At 49.4% G+C, this 15666-nt stretch overlaps 1 protein-coding gene and 1 pseudogene across 5 annotated transcripts in view; both read left to right on the top strand.

The window, feature by feature from the left end:
• PACSIN2 (protein kinase C and casein kinase substrate in neurons 2) overlaps positions 1–15666 on the top strand; it is a 115517-nt gene that overhangs the window by 39187 nt on the left and 60664 nt on the right. The gene's annotated exons all lie outside the window — the stretch shown is intronic.
• LOC118974916 (palmitoyltransferase ZDHHC4-like) lies at positions 10863–12495 on the top strand (annotated as a pseudogene).

Below are 15666 nucleotides of genomic sequence, written 5' to 3'. Positions count from 1 at the left end.
TGGGGGACACATGAGAGGCAACCACACACTGATGTTTCTCTCCCTCTCTTTCTCCCTCTCTTCCCCTCTCTCTAAAAATAAATAAATAAAATATTTAAAAAATAAAGCTAAAGATGTTTAGCTTGAGGCTTTTTGCTTATTCCGAGGTTGTGTGACTTGTTTTTTAGTGTTAAAATGTCTTTTAAATCATTAAAATGCCTTTGAAATGAAATAATATAGACAGAAAACTGTACTTGAAAAATAATTAAATAAAAAAATTGGAAAAAAAAAAGAAATGAAATAATGAGAGGTGGTAGGTTTTTTTTTTTCTTTTGATGTCCTTAGTAAGCCAAAATAATGCCCTGGCTGGGGTAGCTCAGTGGATTGAGTGCGGGCCTGTGAACCAAAGGCTCGTGGTTTGATTCCCAGTCAGGGCACATGCCTGGGTTGCAGGCCAGTTCCCTGCATGGGACGCACAAGAGGCAACCACACATTGATATTTCTCTCCCTCTCTTCTTCCCTTCCCCTCTAAAGGTAAATAAATAAAATGTTTTTAAAAATTAAAAAAAAAATAAAGTTGATGGCCTGGTGTTGGGTGCTTCTCCTGCCCTTAATAAAAGATACAGGTCAGTAAAATTGGGAGCCTGTGGCCAGGTGCTCTTTTTGCCCCTGCAGAAGGAGGAAGCCACAGCCAGAGGGGAGGCCACAGCCAGAGGGGAGGCCACAGCCAGAGGGACAGAGTGACACGATGCCTTCTTTATTTTTTAAATTTATTGTTGTTCAGTTACAGTCCTCTCCATTCCCCTCCCCCACCATCATTACCTGGCTCAGCTGAGAGCCCAGTTTGCCTGGGGAGTTCTCCCCCATCCCTCTCCAGCTGTGCGCCCCCCTCCCCCCCTGCACTGTCCCTTTAGTGCCCCCTGCTTAGGTCTGTGTGCAGCATTTGTCCCACTGGGTGGTCCTCTAGCAGTCCACCTTCCTAGACTCTGAGCTAGTTAAGGACAGACGGACGAGTGTGGTGAATTATCAACCTTGCAACCTGCAGAGAGAAGATGCATATGAGTCAACGAGGGGGAATTCGCCAACCAACCTCCAATAAAACGTTAACATGGCGTGTCCCTAACCTCACCACACGCCTCGTTCAGCCGTGTTTAGCCGTCCTTTCTGAATTCAGACCTGCCTCCTGGGATCCTTTCCCATCCTCCTCCCTGGGTCGCCCGGGTCGCCCGAGGAAGGCTCAGGCTGTTCCCAGGGCCAGGGGTGGGGCCGTGCGAAACCCTCCCGCAGGGCACTGCGCTGAAAGGTCAGGCGTTAATTCTCAGGATGGCTTTTTTATACATTGTGTAAGAAAGAAATTAACATGTTTTTCTATCACATTGGTGCTTTTAAGTTTTTTTCAGTTGCACTTTCTGCTTTAATTAGCCTGGCTTCATTTTTCTCCCCAGCTTTGGGCAGCTGCCAGAGAGCAAAGAGGCTTCTACAAAGGGTTTTAACGTCGTTTTTTTTACTTTGCCAAAGATAGAATTGGTACTTGGCTCCGCTTGTCCTGGCACCTTCTTGAGCGTTAGAACTTCGGCTTGGTTTGCTCCTTTTTCTGTGTATGTGTGGGAAGAGCAAAAGCAGGATGACTCTGATTTTGTCTTGGTTTATGAGAAGCACGAAAGGTTAATAAAGTAGGGTTTGGACATGGCCTCTACCTTCTCCGCCGATTCCAACACAGATGCAAAGGGTGGCCTGTCACAGCAGAATGTTTGCGTAACCTGTTCGTGGCTAGGGCAGGTTTCTAGAATTTAAGACTTAAGGCAAAGAAAAGCTAGTGCCTGTGATTATCTCATTACATTTTGCGTTTACTCACTAAATAGCCATTGAGACCTGTCGCCGAAAGCTGCCATTTCTGCGTAAGTCGCCCACTGGCATTATCGCTCTTTTGTACTTGATAGTGGAGAGACCTGAGTTAACCTGGTTGGAAATAGACCGTTCTGGTTCCAAGCAATCACTTACGTGTCAGAGGATCGATTATTCCGAGAACCGAGCCCCGGGGCCAGGCCTTTGCACTGACACTACGCTGGCCTTGTTTTGGTCTCGGCGTCCGTCCGAGGCTCCGTGCGGGGCCGGCGTGCTTGGTGAGTGGCAGCCACTCTGCTGTTGCGGGTACGGGAGCGGGAGGGACGGGCCTGCAGGTCCAGACCCGTGGGGGCTCTTCTTCCTCGTCTCCTCTCTGTCTGTCTTCTCTCCTCTCCTGCCTCCTTCCCCTCCGCGTCCTGTCCCTTCCCCCACCTCACTCTCCCTTTTCTCTGTGTCGAGATGGGATTTACACGCAGCTGAGTGCATGCTAGGCCTGGGCGGGCACTGCCCCAGTCACGACACAGAGTGTCTGTGCTGCTCCGAGAAGTTCGCTGTGCCCGTCGTCCGTCGTCCGTTGTACTGGAGATGGGTTTGCCTGGTGTAGGTAGAGCTTCACGTACACAGACACATGCAGGTAGGCGCTGGTGGTCTTTATTGCAAGGTGGCTGAAGATTACCCACGTGCTTTGAGTGAGTCAGTGGCAAGCTCCTAGAGCGCCAACTGTGTCCCTCCTTCGTGATGCCTTCCCTAACCCTGCTTCCCACGCTGGGTCATTGCCCCTTCCCAGTGTCCGCAGACTTGGTACCAGTGAGGGCCAGCTCCTGCCATATTCGTGGAGCCCCACCTCTGCCAGCCATGCCCTGCAAGCAGCCCAGGGTAGTGGCCTGAGGCCCTGAGCCCTGTACTTGGCTCTAGTGTTGGTTGAATGAATGCCCAGCAGTTCTAAGTCTGGTGACAGAAACCAGATTGGAACTGGAAATACCAGTTTAGGTGCTGAATACTAGAGGTTAGCAAATGGGTGTCCCTAGAGCAGTGTTTCTGTCCCAGCACCGCCCAGGGACAGGAGAGCTGCCTGAGCCAGCCCTGCCCTCCGTCACGCGGGAGGTGTGGCTGCAGCTACAGGGAAGGAGAGGGGGCCTGGCCACTCTGCAACACTGGTCTTGTCATTTCATCATCTCGCCACTATCTGCATTCTTAATGTAGCTCAAATAAAAAATGCACGAAGAGCTAGCTATGATCCTTCAGGGAGGCTGAGGTGGAGAGGCAGCGTGCTGTAGTGGTCAGCAGCGTGCTGTAGTGGTCAGCAGCGTGCTGTAGTGGTCAGCAGCTGGACTCTGGAGGCTGACTGCTTGGGTTCAGAACCTGGCTCGCCAGCACATCAGCGCTGGGATGCTGGGCAAGAAGCACAGCCGGTGCAGTGATTTCACCTGGGAACGGAGCAGGTAGCAGTCCCTGCTCTCACGTTTGGTGAGCAGCCTGTGTTGGGTTAAGAAGCCCAAGGAGAATGAGCGCGGTGGACAAACGGAATCAATGCCTTCCCCGTGCGGTTGCTGCGACCATCCCCTCCAAGAACCGAGCACCCGGAGTGAGACTAGGGCCGAGAAGGGCTTCTCTTGCGTGGACAGCAGCTTGCTTTGCCAGGATTCAGGTGTTTATTCTTTCTTTGTGGAAGAAAATGCTCCCAGAAAAGGGCTTTTGTGATTCTATTTTTTTATAGTGCTTAAATTTAGTTATAATTCCAATTTACTTTGGAAGATAACTGGCAGACCATTAATTTTAGACAGCCATCCGCGGTCTGTGGTCCAGTGCACTGAAGTGGGCTCTGGGAATATTATCTGGTCTGCAGCTCAGTCTCTTCCAGCCTTGTGTCCGTCACTGGACAAAATGACCATCAGGGCAATTTGGCCCTCGGCTCTCTGTCTGTCTGTCCCGCCGAAGACCCCGGCGTGACGTGGCTGGCCTCCCTGCAGACCTGAGGGCGCTGCTGGAGGGGTCTGGCTGGCCTGGTGCGCCCAGGTGCGCCCCTCTGCGAGGGGGTAATTGACTTAACGGAGCTGGCCACGTGATACAGTGACATCTGCCTGAGGTTGGCTTCTTTGTTGTTTGCGGGCAGAAAGGTGTCCCCTTTATTATTGTATTGTTGTATGTCTGATAAGCCTTGTATTGATATTTTGCTTTATTGGTGTTTTTCCATTAAGGAATTTCTAAACACAGATTTTAGAAAGATTTTGAACATACTCTGTTTTTTGTTAGTAAGGCTATATGGCTTTTATATATTTTAAAACCTCACTGGAGGATATGTTTATTGATTTTAGAGAGAGAGGAAGGGAGAGAAAGAAGGAGACAGACAGACAGAGAAACATGGATGTGAGAGAAAAACATCAATCAGTTGCCTCCCACACGTGCCCCTACCAGGGACTGAACCCGCAACCTAGGTGTGTGCAACTGACTGGAAATCAGACCTGCAAGCGCTTGGTGTAGGGAACGATGTTCCAACCCACGGTGCCACCCAGTCAAGGCTGGATGGCTGTTTCTAACATTTTTTAAATGGTTAGCAAGAACACTGGTGAATAGTGTATATCCGCCCAGCATCGTTTCCCCCTATAATATATTCTTTTGTCAGTTACGTGTTTTCCCTTGGCCACAGACTTCCCTTTAGGCCGTGTTGCACGGAGGGAACAGTCTGCCCCTGTTTCGGCCACCACCGCCCCAACTTGCCATGGGGCTGGAGGGTGGACATGTATCTTCCGAGGGCACTTTGGGGGAAACTGAGCCCTTGGAGTGTTTTTGTTTCTTGTCTGATTTTGCAGATTAGTTTCAATCTCTGCTCTTATCTCTAGTGTTTAGATTTTTGGATATTGTTGCATGATATGCTTACGTAAAAGGGCACATACGTACCAACACAAACAGCACTCCTGTAACAGCTCAAGAAATAGCAGACTGCTCAGAAGTGCCCCTGAACACTCTTCCCGCCCTGTCCCTCGACCATTTGTCTCCTCCTTACTTAAGCTAAAGGGAAGCGTTGTGTACAGTGCGTATGCTTGTGGCCACGCACATTTAATATGAGGAGATAAAGGATCTCTCCTCCCTTGCCTAGAATTGTGTTATTACTTTTCCCCTTCACTTCCAGATCTTTGCGAAACTCTAGGAAGTAAGGTGTTTTTGTGTTTGGCTCTTACTTCGAGGTGATCACACTTGTGGGTTTGCGTGCTGCCCACCCTCGTTCTTAGGAGGCAGGTGAGCTGTGGTGAGGGACGGGCCACCTACTGCCGCTGTGAGCCTGCCTTCCCCACTAGTAAGCTGCTTTGCCTGGGTGTGCAGAGTCCGAGAGAAGCTGAGTTCTGCATGTAGGGACAATGTAAGATTGTCTTGTGCAAGCGAGTCCCTGTCACGTTGACTCCTGTGCCTCCAGCTCCTTGGATACAAAGCGTGTCTTTTTTCTCCTGAGGAGAAGAGTCCTGGATCCCAGCAGAGATTCGAAGATGGTCACGTACGGTGTAAGTTAATGTATCAACTCTGCATTGAGTCTGGGGGATAATATGAATTTTGTTCTCAGACCTCGTCTCTCTGATTGTCTGGGGAACATCAAGACTTCTATTTGGCCACTTTCTGAAAAGAAAGCTCTTTTGTGATGGTCCCAGAAGACCCGGAGCCCACGGTCTGAGGACCTGGTGCTGCAGGACAAATGAGTGCGGCAGGTCCAGCGAGGGACTGGCCTCATCTCGCCTTCGAGGACTGCAGCCAACAGGAAATGATGACATGTTCTGGGATTTGGTCACACGTCGCTGGAGGTCAGACCCACCAGCAGGGCTGCGAGGAGCCAGGTGCTGGGGCCTCAGCAGTGGGAGCCGGCCTCTGGCCGAGAACGGGAATGTGCTGTTTAAGGTGGACATCTCCTTTAAGGTAGGCCTTTTCGGGAGTAGACTTTTCTTTGATTCTGTTTTTCCACGAGTTGGTGCTTTAACAGAATCTTACCTTTTTAGCTTGCCTAGTTTTAGAGCTTCTAAGGAAATGCTTAGGCAGTTCAATATTAACCGAACAGCGTGGGGTGTTTATCCAGAATGCTTTGAGAAAATGTCAGAGTGTTTGATTTTCTCGGTTTATAGATTTTGGCCTAAACAAACGAAGGGTTGTGCTATTTAATTTCACTCTGGTTTTAGAACATATGTGTGTGCTTCATTTAAAAATAGCTGGAATAAATTAAAAACTTAGGCCTGTTTTAGACTGGCTTACATATTTCTAGCTGTATTTTTTCTTACTGGGTTCTAAATGAGTTACTTGAAGTAGCTGTTAGGGAGGGCCCTTTCGTCCCCTACTTTCAGGCCCTGTGGTCATCACATGCTGCTGTTTTCTTTTTTTAAAAAAATATATCTTATTGATTATGCCATTGTAGTTGTCCCATCCCCCCTTCATTCCCCTCCCCCCTGCACACCCCTCCCCCCCGCTTTAGTTTATGTCCATGTGTCACAAGTTCTTTAGCTTCTACATTTCCTGTACTATTCTTGCCCTCCCCCCATCTNAAAAAATATATCTTATTGATTATGCCATTGTAGTTGTCCCATCCCCCCTTCATTCCCCTCCCCCCTGCACACCCCCTCCCCGCTTTAGTTTATGTCCATGTGTCACAAGTTCTTTAGCTTCTACATTTCCTGTACTATTCTTGCCCTCCCCCCATCTATTTTCTACCTACCATCTATGCTACTTATTCTCTGTACCTTCTCCCCCCTTCTCCCCCTCCCACTCCCCTGTTGCTAACCCTCCTTGTGATCTCCATTTCTATGGTTCCACTCCTGATCTAGCTGTCCTCTTAGTTTGCTTTTGTTTTAGGTGTGGTTGTTAATAACTGAGTTTGCTGTCCTTTCACTGTTCATATTTTTTATCTTCTTCTTCTTAGATAAGTCCTTTTAACATTTCATAAATAAGGGCTTGGTGATGATGAACTCCTTGAACTTGACCTTACTTGAGAAGCGATTTAGCTGCCCTTCCATTCTAAATGAAAGTTTTGCTGGATAAAGCAATCTTGGCTGTAGGTCCTTGCCTTTCATGACTTGGAATACTTCTTTCCAGCCCCTTCTTGCCTGTAGATCTCTGTTGAGAAATCCATTGACAGTCTGATGGGAACTCCTTTGTAGGTGACTGTCCCCTTATCTCTTGCTGCTTCTAGGATTCTCTCCTTCATTTTAATCTTGGCTAATGTAATGATGATGTGCCTTGGTGTGTTCCTTCTTGGGTCCTTTCTTAACAGCCAGATCTAATCTACGAACGTGCAGATGGGACTTGTGAGAGAGAATGGAGTGATCGGCCTCCCATTTCTGTCACTGCTGCTTTACGGCCATCTACTCCACACTCCCGGCCGGGCACGCGCGCTTTTGCTCCGGTCCCCTCCACCTTTCCCTGCAGTCAGTGCTGTCTCTTCTCAGTGCCACTCTGTGCCTGTCCCCACCTGACTGCTGTCACTAGACACCGTTTTTATTTTCACTAGGTGGCAGCATGTAAAAGTTGTGTTGTTTCAGTAAATAAGAGGCCTCACATACACATTTGTTTCTTATCTTGGAAGTCCTGTTCTGGGGTTGAAAAACTGTGGCCCTTTCCCCCTCCCCTTTATTCCGCCGTTACCTGATACCAGCGCATCCCCGAGAGGGGACCGTGTTTGTTGGCGCACCCGTCGCATGCGCGGCGGAGAGGCGGTGTCTCCCCTTTGTCTCCGGGAGGTGCCGCGCCAGTGCCGCACATTTTCTATTTTTTAGAAGTCCCCCAAATGTGTAATATTTCCCTCAGACCTGAATCAGGTCCATTGGTTTTGCCTTTGCTCTTGTAATTCTGAACATTTCCTTCAATCCTTTCTTAATTCAGTATCTTACTGACTTGTGGATAAAGTTCATGAAATGCTGCATTTATAAAAAATAATAAAGCAGTGTTATAATCTTGAATCAGAGCATGTCTTGTGGGTCTGAGGGTTACACCTCTAGCAAAATGAGCCTCCTTCCCGACCCCTTTCTTTGTCTGCGTTGGCAGCCTCTGTTTCCCCAGCTACGTCACTCTTCTTCAGTTGGTGGCGTAATTTGAAAGGTGGGGTCATGATATTTAGAGTTGTGATGGCTCTTGGGGTCAGTGTAGTCTTCCTCTTCCTCTTCCTCTTCCTCCACCACCAAAAGAAGGGAGACGGAGCGTCAGAAAGCCTTGCTGGCATGTCCAGGGTCACACAGCTCAGTCGCCGAGAGTCTAGAAGCCAGCTCTCCTGCACGCCGGGTCGTTAGCCTTTCCTGTGTCTCCTTTCTCCACATATTATCTCAAAGTTAGTAGGACCTGGGAAAGAATGGGTTCTTCCAATGAGTCCATTTTCATTTTCAAATACTCAGCTTTTGTTTAAGATTTAGAGAAAAGGGAAGAGAGGGAGAGAAACATCAGTGTGGTTGCCTTTCATGTGTCCCCCACTGGGGACTTGGCCTGCGACCCAGGCGTGTGCCCTGACTGGGAATCGAACCGGCAATCCTTGACTTCACAGGCCCGTGCTCAATCCACTGAGCTGCACCAGCCAGGGCTATTTAATAATTTTCTTAAGTGGCACAGGTATACATTGAATTACTTCAAGCACAGAGAGCATTGGAGTTTCTAGCCCTGAGAGAGAGTAAGAAAAAAAATAAGGACTTCTCTGCTGCATAAGGTTTTTCTTCTCTCCCAGTGAACTAGGTCTTAATGGTCTCTTTACTCAAGTAACCGCTAGGTGAGAAACCCAAACTTAACAAAGTCACCCCTAGTAAAAGAAACAGACGAAGGTGCTGGAGTCTGCCTTGAAAGAGCAACCTCAGCGTGTGAAAGGAAAATGCGGACTCAGGGACGGGGTGGGGGAGGTACGCAGGCCCCAGGCCCCAGCCAGGGAAACGGCCAGCAAGTCTGCTAACTCCTGTTGGGACCCAGGTTTGGGGAAGATAGACTGAAAAGCAACGCATTATGTTGCAGATAGAGGGGGAAATGATTTCCACTTATAAAAAACCAGAATTTACCCACAACTTCCCAGTCACTTACTGATAGTCTCTCCTAAATATCAAGCTTGAATCTTTCTGAAATTCAAGTATGGGAATGAGATGCAAATGGAGGCCTGCTGAGAACAGTGGGCGACTGTTCTTAGACCTCGAGGAGCTCCCACTGTCTGTCCCGTCACCTTAAAACACCTCAGGGGAGGCTTGTGGAATAGCACTTGTTTGTATTTTTCTGAAGTGTTCAGAGTGTACGTGCCTTGAAGAACTTCTGAGACAAATATACTATAGGAAAACAGGCATTTCCGCAAATATTTTAATTGTACTTGAAACTGCGGTCAGTAATTTTATACCTATTTGAATTTATACAACCTGAGAGTGAAGGAGGAAACATGAGTGATTGTGTGCAGCAGGTCAGAGCTGCATGTGTGTGTGTGTGTGTGTGTGTGTGTGTGTCCCCTCCCCCGGAGCTCTGGTTGGCGCTGTTCTCATCGTGGTCCTCGGAGAGGCTGATTCTCGGCATGCTGAGCCGGAGGCCCATCCAGGCCTCCAGCTTCCGGGGGTTCTTCAGCTTCTGGGGGCGCCCTTAGAACCGCCTCTGCGTTGAAGAACTGCCTCCCTGTGTCCCGGGTAGGTTAGGCCCTAGAGCTGGGTAGAGAGGAGTGTCGTGTGTGAAGATGGGGGGTGGCACTGGGAGACGCGGGCCATCGGTCTGAACGAGTGAGTGAGTTGCAGCAGCCTCTGTGGAGACTGCGGTGCGGGCACTCCAGTCAGGTGTCACCCGGCTGGTCGCAGGCCGTTGTTCTCAGGGTTGTGCCTTGATACCAAGTGGCAGACTAGCTCCCTGTTTAACGTTTCCTCAGCCTTGGGGATCTGGCCTGAATTTTCTTCTCGTTAGACTCTTTTGGGGGGAATCTTGATGTGGACTCACAAAGCATGTGGCTGCAGCTCTGGGTAGTCTAAAGACTTGAACAGGAAGTGTTCTGGGCTTGAAATGGGCGTCAGTGGCCATCACAGTAGCACAGGATTTAAGTTTCTTTCTGTCACCAGGAAGACTGAGCTGCACGTTTGGTCTCGCTTCCCATCAGGAGGCGTCCTGCAGCAGAATCCTCGAGGGGGGTCGGGGAGAACGAATGTGCTGGAAAAACACTTACTTGACACGATGTCATTGATGTCATTGGCAGGCTAAACGTTGAACTTCCCAGTTTGGAATTTCCTCTTTGACTCTCAAGTTTCTAACATGCATTGGTACTACTAGTTTAGCAAAATAATGACGCTCTCTTTACAGTTCTTTACCATAAAGAAAAAATAGCACAGGGCACAGTGAGCTAATGACGAAATCAGTATTGACTTTGTTAATTCACCATCTCCGTGGCGTTTAAGCTCATGCTTCCTTAGTCAGATCTGACCTTGACGGTGCAGGAAGGACATTACGTAGCGAAACCACAAGGCCACGAGGCCACGCAGACAAGCAGCAGGACATGTTAAGAGGAGAAATCTCGTATTTAATGTTGAGCTCTAAGGCATGACATTTATTCTTGGGCACATCTGGTAACCTGCTAAGGTTGAAGAGTTTGAAATTGGGGTGGTAGAAGTTGAAATGATGAAAAATCAGCATGTGAGGTTTATGCAAACTGTCGCTGTCCTGTGTGAAGGCACCGGAGTGAGCTCCGTGTTTGTTCCCCGCCCCCACCAGGCTCCTGCCCGGAGGAGCTGCCCACCACGATGCGCGGGCCAGAGCAGTTGCTCATTTGTGCACGCGTGCATTCCTCTCATTTAACTTCTGAACTGGGTGAGGACCCTTTGGCATGCGTGTCCAATGAGTTAACCTCAAGCACAAAGAGCATTGACATTTCTCCTTTTGAGAGAGATTTGGTTTAAAATAAAGAGTTCTGGGCATGCCCTGGAGGCACCAGCACAGTGCGATGGTCATTCGTTCCTGGAACCAGACCCAGCCTCCTGGAGGAGCCCTGTCTCCGGTGGCCGTGGGTGGCACCTGTTGGACCAGGCACCTGCCACTGTGCACGAGAGCATGTTTGAATTCTCTGTGAATGTTGGGGGGAAGAACACCAGAGCTGCCTGCCAAAAATTGCCCAAACGAGCCATGTCCCCGGGGTGGATCTGGTTCTCTTCTTGTTCCCACCTGGCTTTGGTGCCGACGGCGGTGGTGCGATCTGCATCTGCTCGAACACCGGTTCCCTGGAAGGTGTGATCAGGGGCGGCACACGGATATGTTCCTGTGTAATTCCAGGATGCCTGCGCAGAGCCATGCTAAGATCGCTTCATTACCTCTTTCGTGCCCGAAGCCACGCCTTCATCATCCTGCCCCTCATCTTGAGAGGAACGCTGCGCGCTGCACGCGCCGAGAAGTGTTTGGCTACTGCCAGGAGCTGGGGTTCTCCTTGTGTCTTCTTCTGCCACGGCTGCTGCCGATTGTAAACCTGGTCCTGTTCACCCTAGGTTGTGTAGCTGACCCTGGTACCGTAGCAAAAGCAAACGAATTGTTGCTTCTTCAAGTTGATGAATTCGATGCAGTGATGTCCCCAAAGAACACGAGGCCCTCTGCGCGTGACTGGGGGAAGCCAGTGTGGTCCAAGCCCGGTGGTGTGTACAGCTGGAGTGCGCCGTCTGACCATCACTGTTGGGGCGCGTGGCTGCATTGGCCCGGGGCGCCACGTACTTCCCCGCCTACCTCCTGACATCGATGGCCTCAGCTGCCATCGTGGTCACAGTGAGCACAGCATGTCTGGTCCAGCTGGTAGTGGTGTTGGACTCATAGTGGAGACTTATGCCGATGACCTTGGACACTCCCAGATTATCGACACCATCTTTCTTATTCAGTGCCTGTTCCTAACCTTCCCAAGGAATGTCTTCATGCCGGGCTTCGTCGTGTGCTGAGCTTCCTCCCGGGTGGCTTCCTGTGGTTTGCTCAGTACCTGGCCGCCACCAACCAGACCACAAACAGGTGGTGCAGAGGTGACTGCGCCCCGGGCGACTTGGCTCCATCAGCAGAGCCCCAGGTCTACTGGGCCATTCCCTCCCACGGGCTTTGGAGCAGCCTTGGAGGGACCTTTCTCCCCACAATTGCACCGTATGAGGGGAAAAAAGGAAGTGAGTCTGGGAAGAGTAATACTGCCTTTTAAATACAGTGCACAATATATTTGTACATATAGATACTTTCAAAAAAAATAGAGTTAGCTTTTGTCCACTTGGTCAGTGTCAGGCCCGGTGCTCAGCTGGGGCCCACGATGGTTGAGACTGAGTTCTTGCTTCTGAGAAGGTCACAGCCTAGGCGGGCAGGTGCCAGGGTGAGGAGTTTTCATCTCGAGCTGTAGGGACCTTATTCTGCCGTGGAGAAGGGGGGAGGCTGAGGGAAGCCTCACAGTTTGGTGGTGTGTTTTGGGGATGGGGGTTTGTCAGTTCCTTCCACACAGAAGTGGTGGGAGGAACCAGATGCACAGAGGCAGGCAGGTCAGAAAGAACAGGGCGTCTCTGGGCCTTTTGCCTCTCGGAGCAGCAGTGCCACGGCGGTCTGCAGGGACAAGTGCCTGGCCCTCAGCACGAGCCTTCCCCGGCCCTTCTCCTCCCAGTCCCCTCGTCCCTACCCTTCCCCTTGCTGGCCATTCTTGACTCCGAGAAGGAAATGTTGTCTAGCCCAGTCATGCCTGTGACGTCTGTGAGGGGCACGGCTTAGCTGCTTCATTGCATAATCCCCTTTTGATGTGTTTCCAAAGTAAAAGATAACCTCTCCCCCACCCCCCCCACCCCGCCTTAAGAGTACTTTAAGAATGGCAGCCAAGCCCTGGCTGGTGTAGCTCAGTGCATTGAGCATGGGACTGCGAACCACACGATCGTGGTTCGATTCCCAGTCAGGGCACATGCCTGGGTTGCAGGCCAGTTCCTGGCGGGGGACTCACGAGAGGCAACCATACATTGATATTTCTCTCTCTCTCCTTCCTTTCCCCTCTAAAAATAAATAAAAAAAATATTTTTAAAAAAAAGAATGGCAGCCAAAAGGGAGCCAAAAAGGAAGTGGTTGGTCCATTTTCTAAGGAAGATACATGTTACGTGACATGATGTGACATGAAAGCATCTGCCATGTTCGGTATGAGAAATGTGGGAAAAACACTAGTCACAGAACTCAAGGAACCAAAATCATGTCTGATGACCTCAGGGCCGTGTTTTGAAGTGAGTCTAGCTGATGTGCAGAATGAAGTTGCTCTTAGAAAATTCCAGCTAAGGACTGAAGATGTTCAGGGCAAAAACTGCCTGGTTTCCATGGCATGGATCTTCCCCACGACAGAATGAGCTCCAGGGTCCAAAACAGCGGGCCGCGATGTAAGCTCGTGTTGATGTCAAGACTACTGATTGTTATTTGTTTTGTCTGTTCTCTGTTGGTTTTACTGAAAAAAAAAAAAGCAACCATCGGATTCGAAAGACCGCTTTGCTCAGCATCAACAGGTCCGCGAAATCCGGAAGGAGATGATGGAGCCTGAGAGGTGGAGGCTAATGACTGGAAAGAGGCGGTCAGTGAAGTGATGGTGGACAGCCCCGGGAAAGGCACAGGAACGGCATAGAAAAGGCCTGCCTGTCGGTCCCAGTTGGTTCTGTTTTCCAGAGTTTCCTGTCTTTGCGGCATTGCTGCCTACCTTGCCTTCAAAATGAGGAAGTTTTCATCTCTTTCCTCTTCTGCTCGCCCCCTCCTTGGCATCATCTGTCACTGTGCCCTCTCTGTTCTTCCTCTTCGGTGTCCTCCTCTGTCCAGGCCTCCTGACCCGTTCTCTCTGTGCAGTCTCTCACCTCTGGGGCTGTACCAGTGAGGGAACCACCAACCACACATGTCGACTTACATTCAAATGAACTACAAGTAGATAAAATTAAAAAGTCAATGCTTCAGTTGCACTCGCTGCATTTCAAGTGTTCAGGAGCCGGTGGCTGGTGTGTCTGGAGGCCCAGGTCTAGAGTCTCCGTGGCCTGCTCTCCACTTCGTCGAAGGGACGCCCCTTCACGGGCTCTTGTTCGGTCCCTATCCCTTCCAGATATCCCTTCCACATGCCCAGTGTCCCTTCCAGATATCCCTTCCACATGCCCAGTGTGGCCTTCAAGGCCCCGGCCTGGTGGCACCTGTTTTGCCTCCTTGTTTTCAGCTGCTCTGCTTCTTGCTCCCACGCTACACGTTCTTGATTCTTTTATACCTTCCCCCTTAGCACATGCTGTTCCCGCTCCCTGCAGAGCAAGCTCCAGATTGCGTCCCAGGCTCCCCTCCCACCGTCCCCGCTGCCCTTTTGCCCCAGCGCGCTTGTAATCACAGTCACACTCGCCTCTGACAGAGTGTGGGTGGTGTCCTCGGCATTTCTCTTCCTCTGTGGCAAGCATGGTTTTGGGGACGGATAGACTTAATTTCAGGAGCAACCATTTACTTGCCATGTGGCTTTGGGCAAGATATTTCGCCTGCCTGAGCCTCAGTTTCTTAATCTGTCAGATGAAGATAATGACGGCGTTTCTGCCGTGTTAGTGAAACCTGGTGCCGGCGCCCCAGCCCTGTGCTTCGGTTGGTCTTCCTTAACTCCCGCTGGGAGCTGTCATTCTAGACAGATGTTGTTCCAGTGTCCATCCGCCTCGATGCAGCCCTGTCACCTGCGAATAGTGATGTTTTCTTCCTTCCTTTCTCATTCTTACACCTTTTCCTATTTTCTTTATTGCATCGGCAATACCTCTAGTACAATTTAAACAGAAATGGCACCAAATAGATGTAGCCTTTTTTTGTTCCTGTGCCTTCTATTTGCTATAGTTTTTCTTGGTGAGTTAAACTTTAAAAACTTTTTAAATTTTTNAGACAGATGTTGTTCCAGTGTCCATCCGCCTCGATGCAGCCCTGTCACCTGCGAATAGTGATGTTTTCTTCCTTCCTTTCTCATTCTTACACCTTTTCCTATTTTCTTTATTGCATCGGCAATACCTCTAGTACAATTTAAACAGAAATGGCACCAAATAGATGTAGCCTTTTTTTGTTCCTGTGCCTTCTATTTGCTCTAGTTTTTTCTGGTGAGTTAAACTTTAAAAACTTTTTAAATTTTCTTTAAAGATTTTATTTATTTATATATCTTTAGAGGGGAAGGAGAGAGGGAGAGAAACATCAATGTATGGTTGCCTTTTGTGCGTCCCCTGCTGGTAGTTAGCCTGCAAGGAACCGGCCTGCAACCCAGGCATCTGCCCTGGCTGGGAATCGAACCGCGATCGTCTGGTTCGCAGGCCCGCGCTCAATCCACTGAGCTACGCCAGCCAGGGCCTTTTTTAAATTTTTTGATTGCAGTCGACATACAGTACTGTATTAGTTTCAGGCATATAACAGTGGTTAGACATTTATGTAATTTAGGAAGGTGTTTGGGTTTTGTTGTTGTTGGGGGTTTTTTTTTGCCTTCTTTTGAGTCGCATTGTGCACCCCTCTCCACTCCCCAACTCTTTGCATTTGTTTTCTCTTAGTTTAGAAACTAAATTCTGTCTAGCCTTTTTGTGGCTGTCCTCGATATTTTAACACTTGGAATTTAAAGTAATGTCTTTACTTTTCTCCTGATGAATGGAAGGATTGAACACCTTTCAACTCCACGCCCCGTCCAGCTTGTCCAGTGTTTCTTTTCTGAATCGTTCACTTCTGCACATTGGACACTGCACTTCCTGCCGCCGGTGCTCTTGACACTGTGTGTTTGCCACGTGTGCTCCTGCCGTCCTTGTGCTCAGGTCATTCCTTTTCGCATGAAGCTTATCCTTGAGAATGTCCTTTTCTGCAAGGGGTTTCTGCGTGGTATTTGTTTATCTGTCTGAAAATGCATAGTTCTTCATTTATAAAAACTAGTTTTGCCGGGTA

This window comes from Sturnira hondurensis, unplaced genomic scaffold, assembly GCF_014824575.4.
Source record: "Sturnira hondurensis isolate 20B ecotype Veracruz unplaced genomic scaffold, ASM1482457v3 Scaffold0019978, whole genome shotgun sequence".
Taxonomy (NCBI): domain Eukaryota; kingdom Metazoa; phylum Chordata; class Mammalia; order Chiroptera; family Phyllostomidae; genus Sturnira; species Sturnira hondurensis.
Note: the sequence above shows the minus strand (reverse complement) of the source record. Positions and strands in the feature narration are given on the sequence as shown.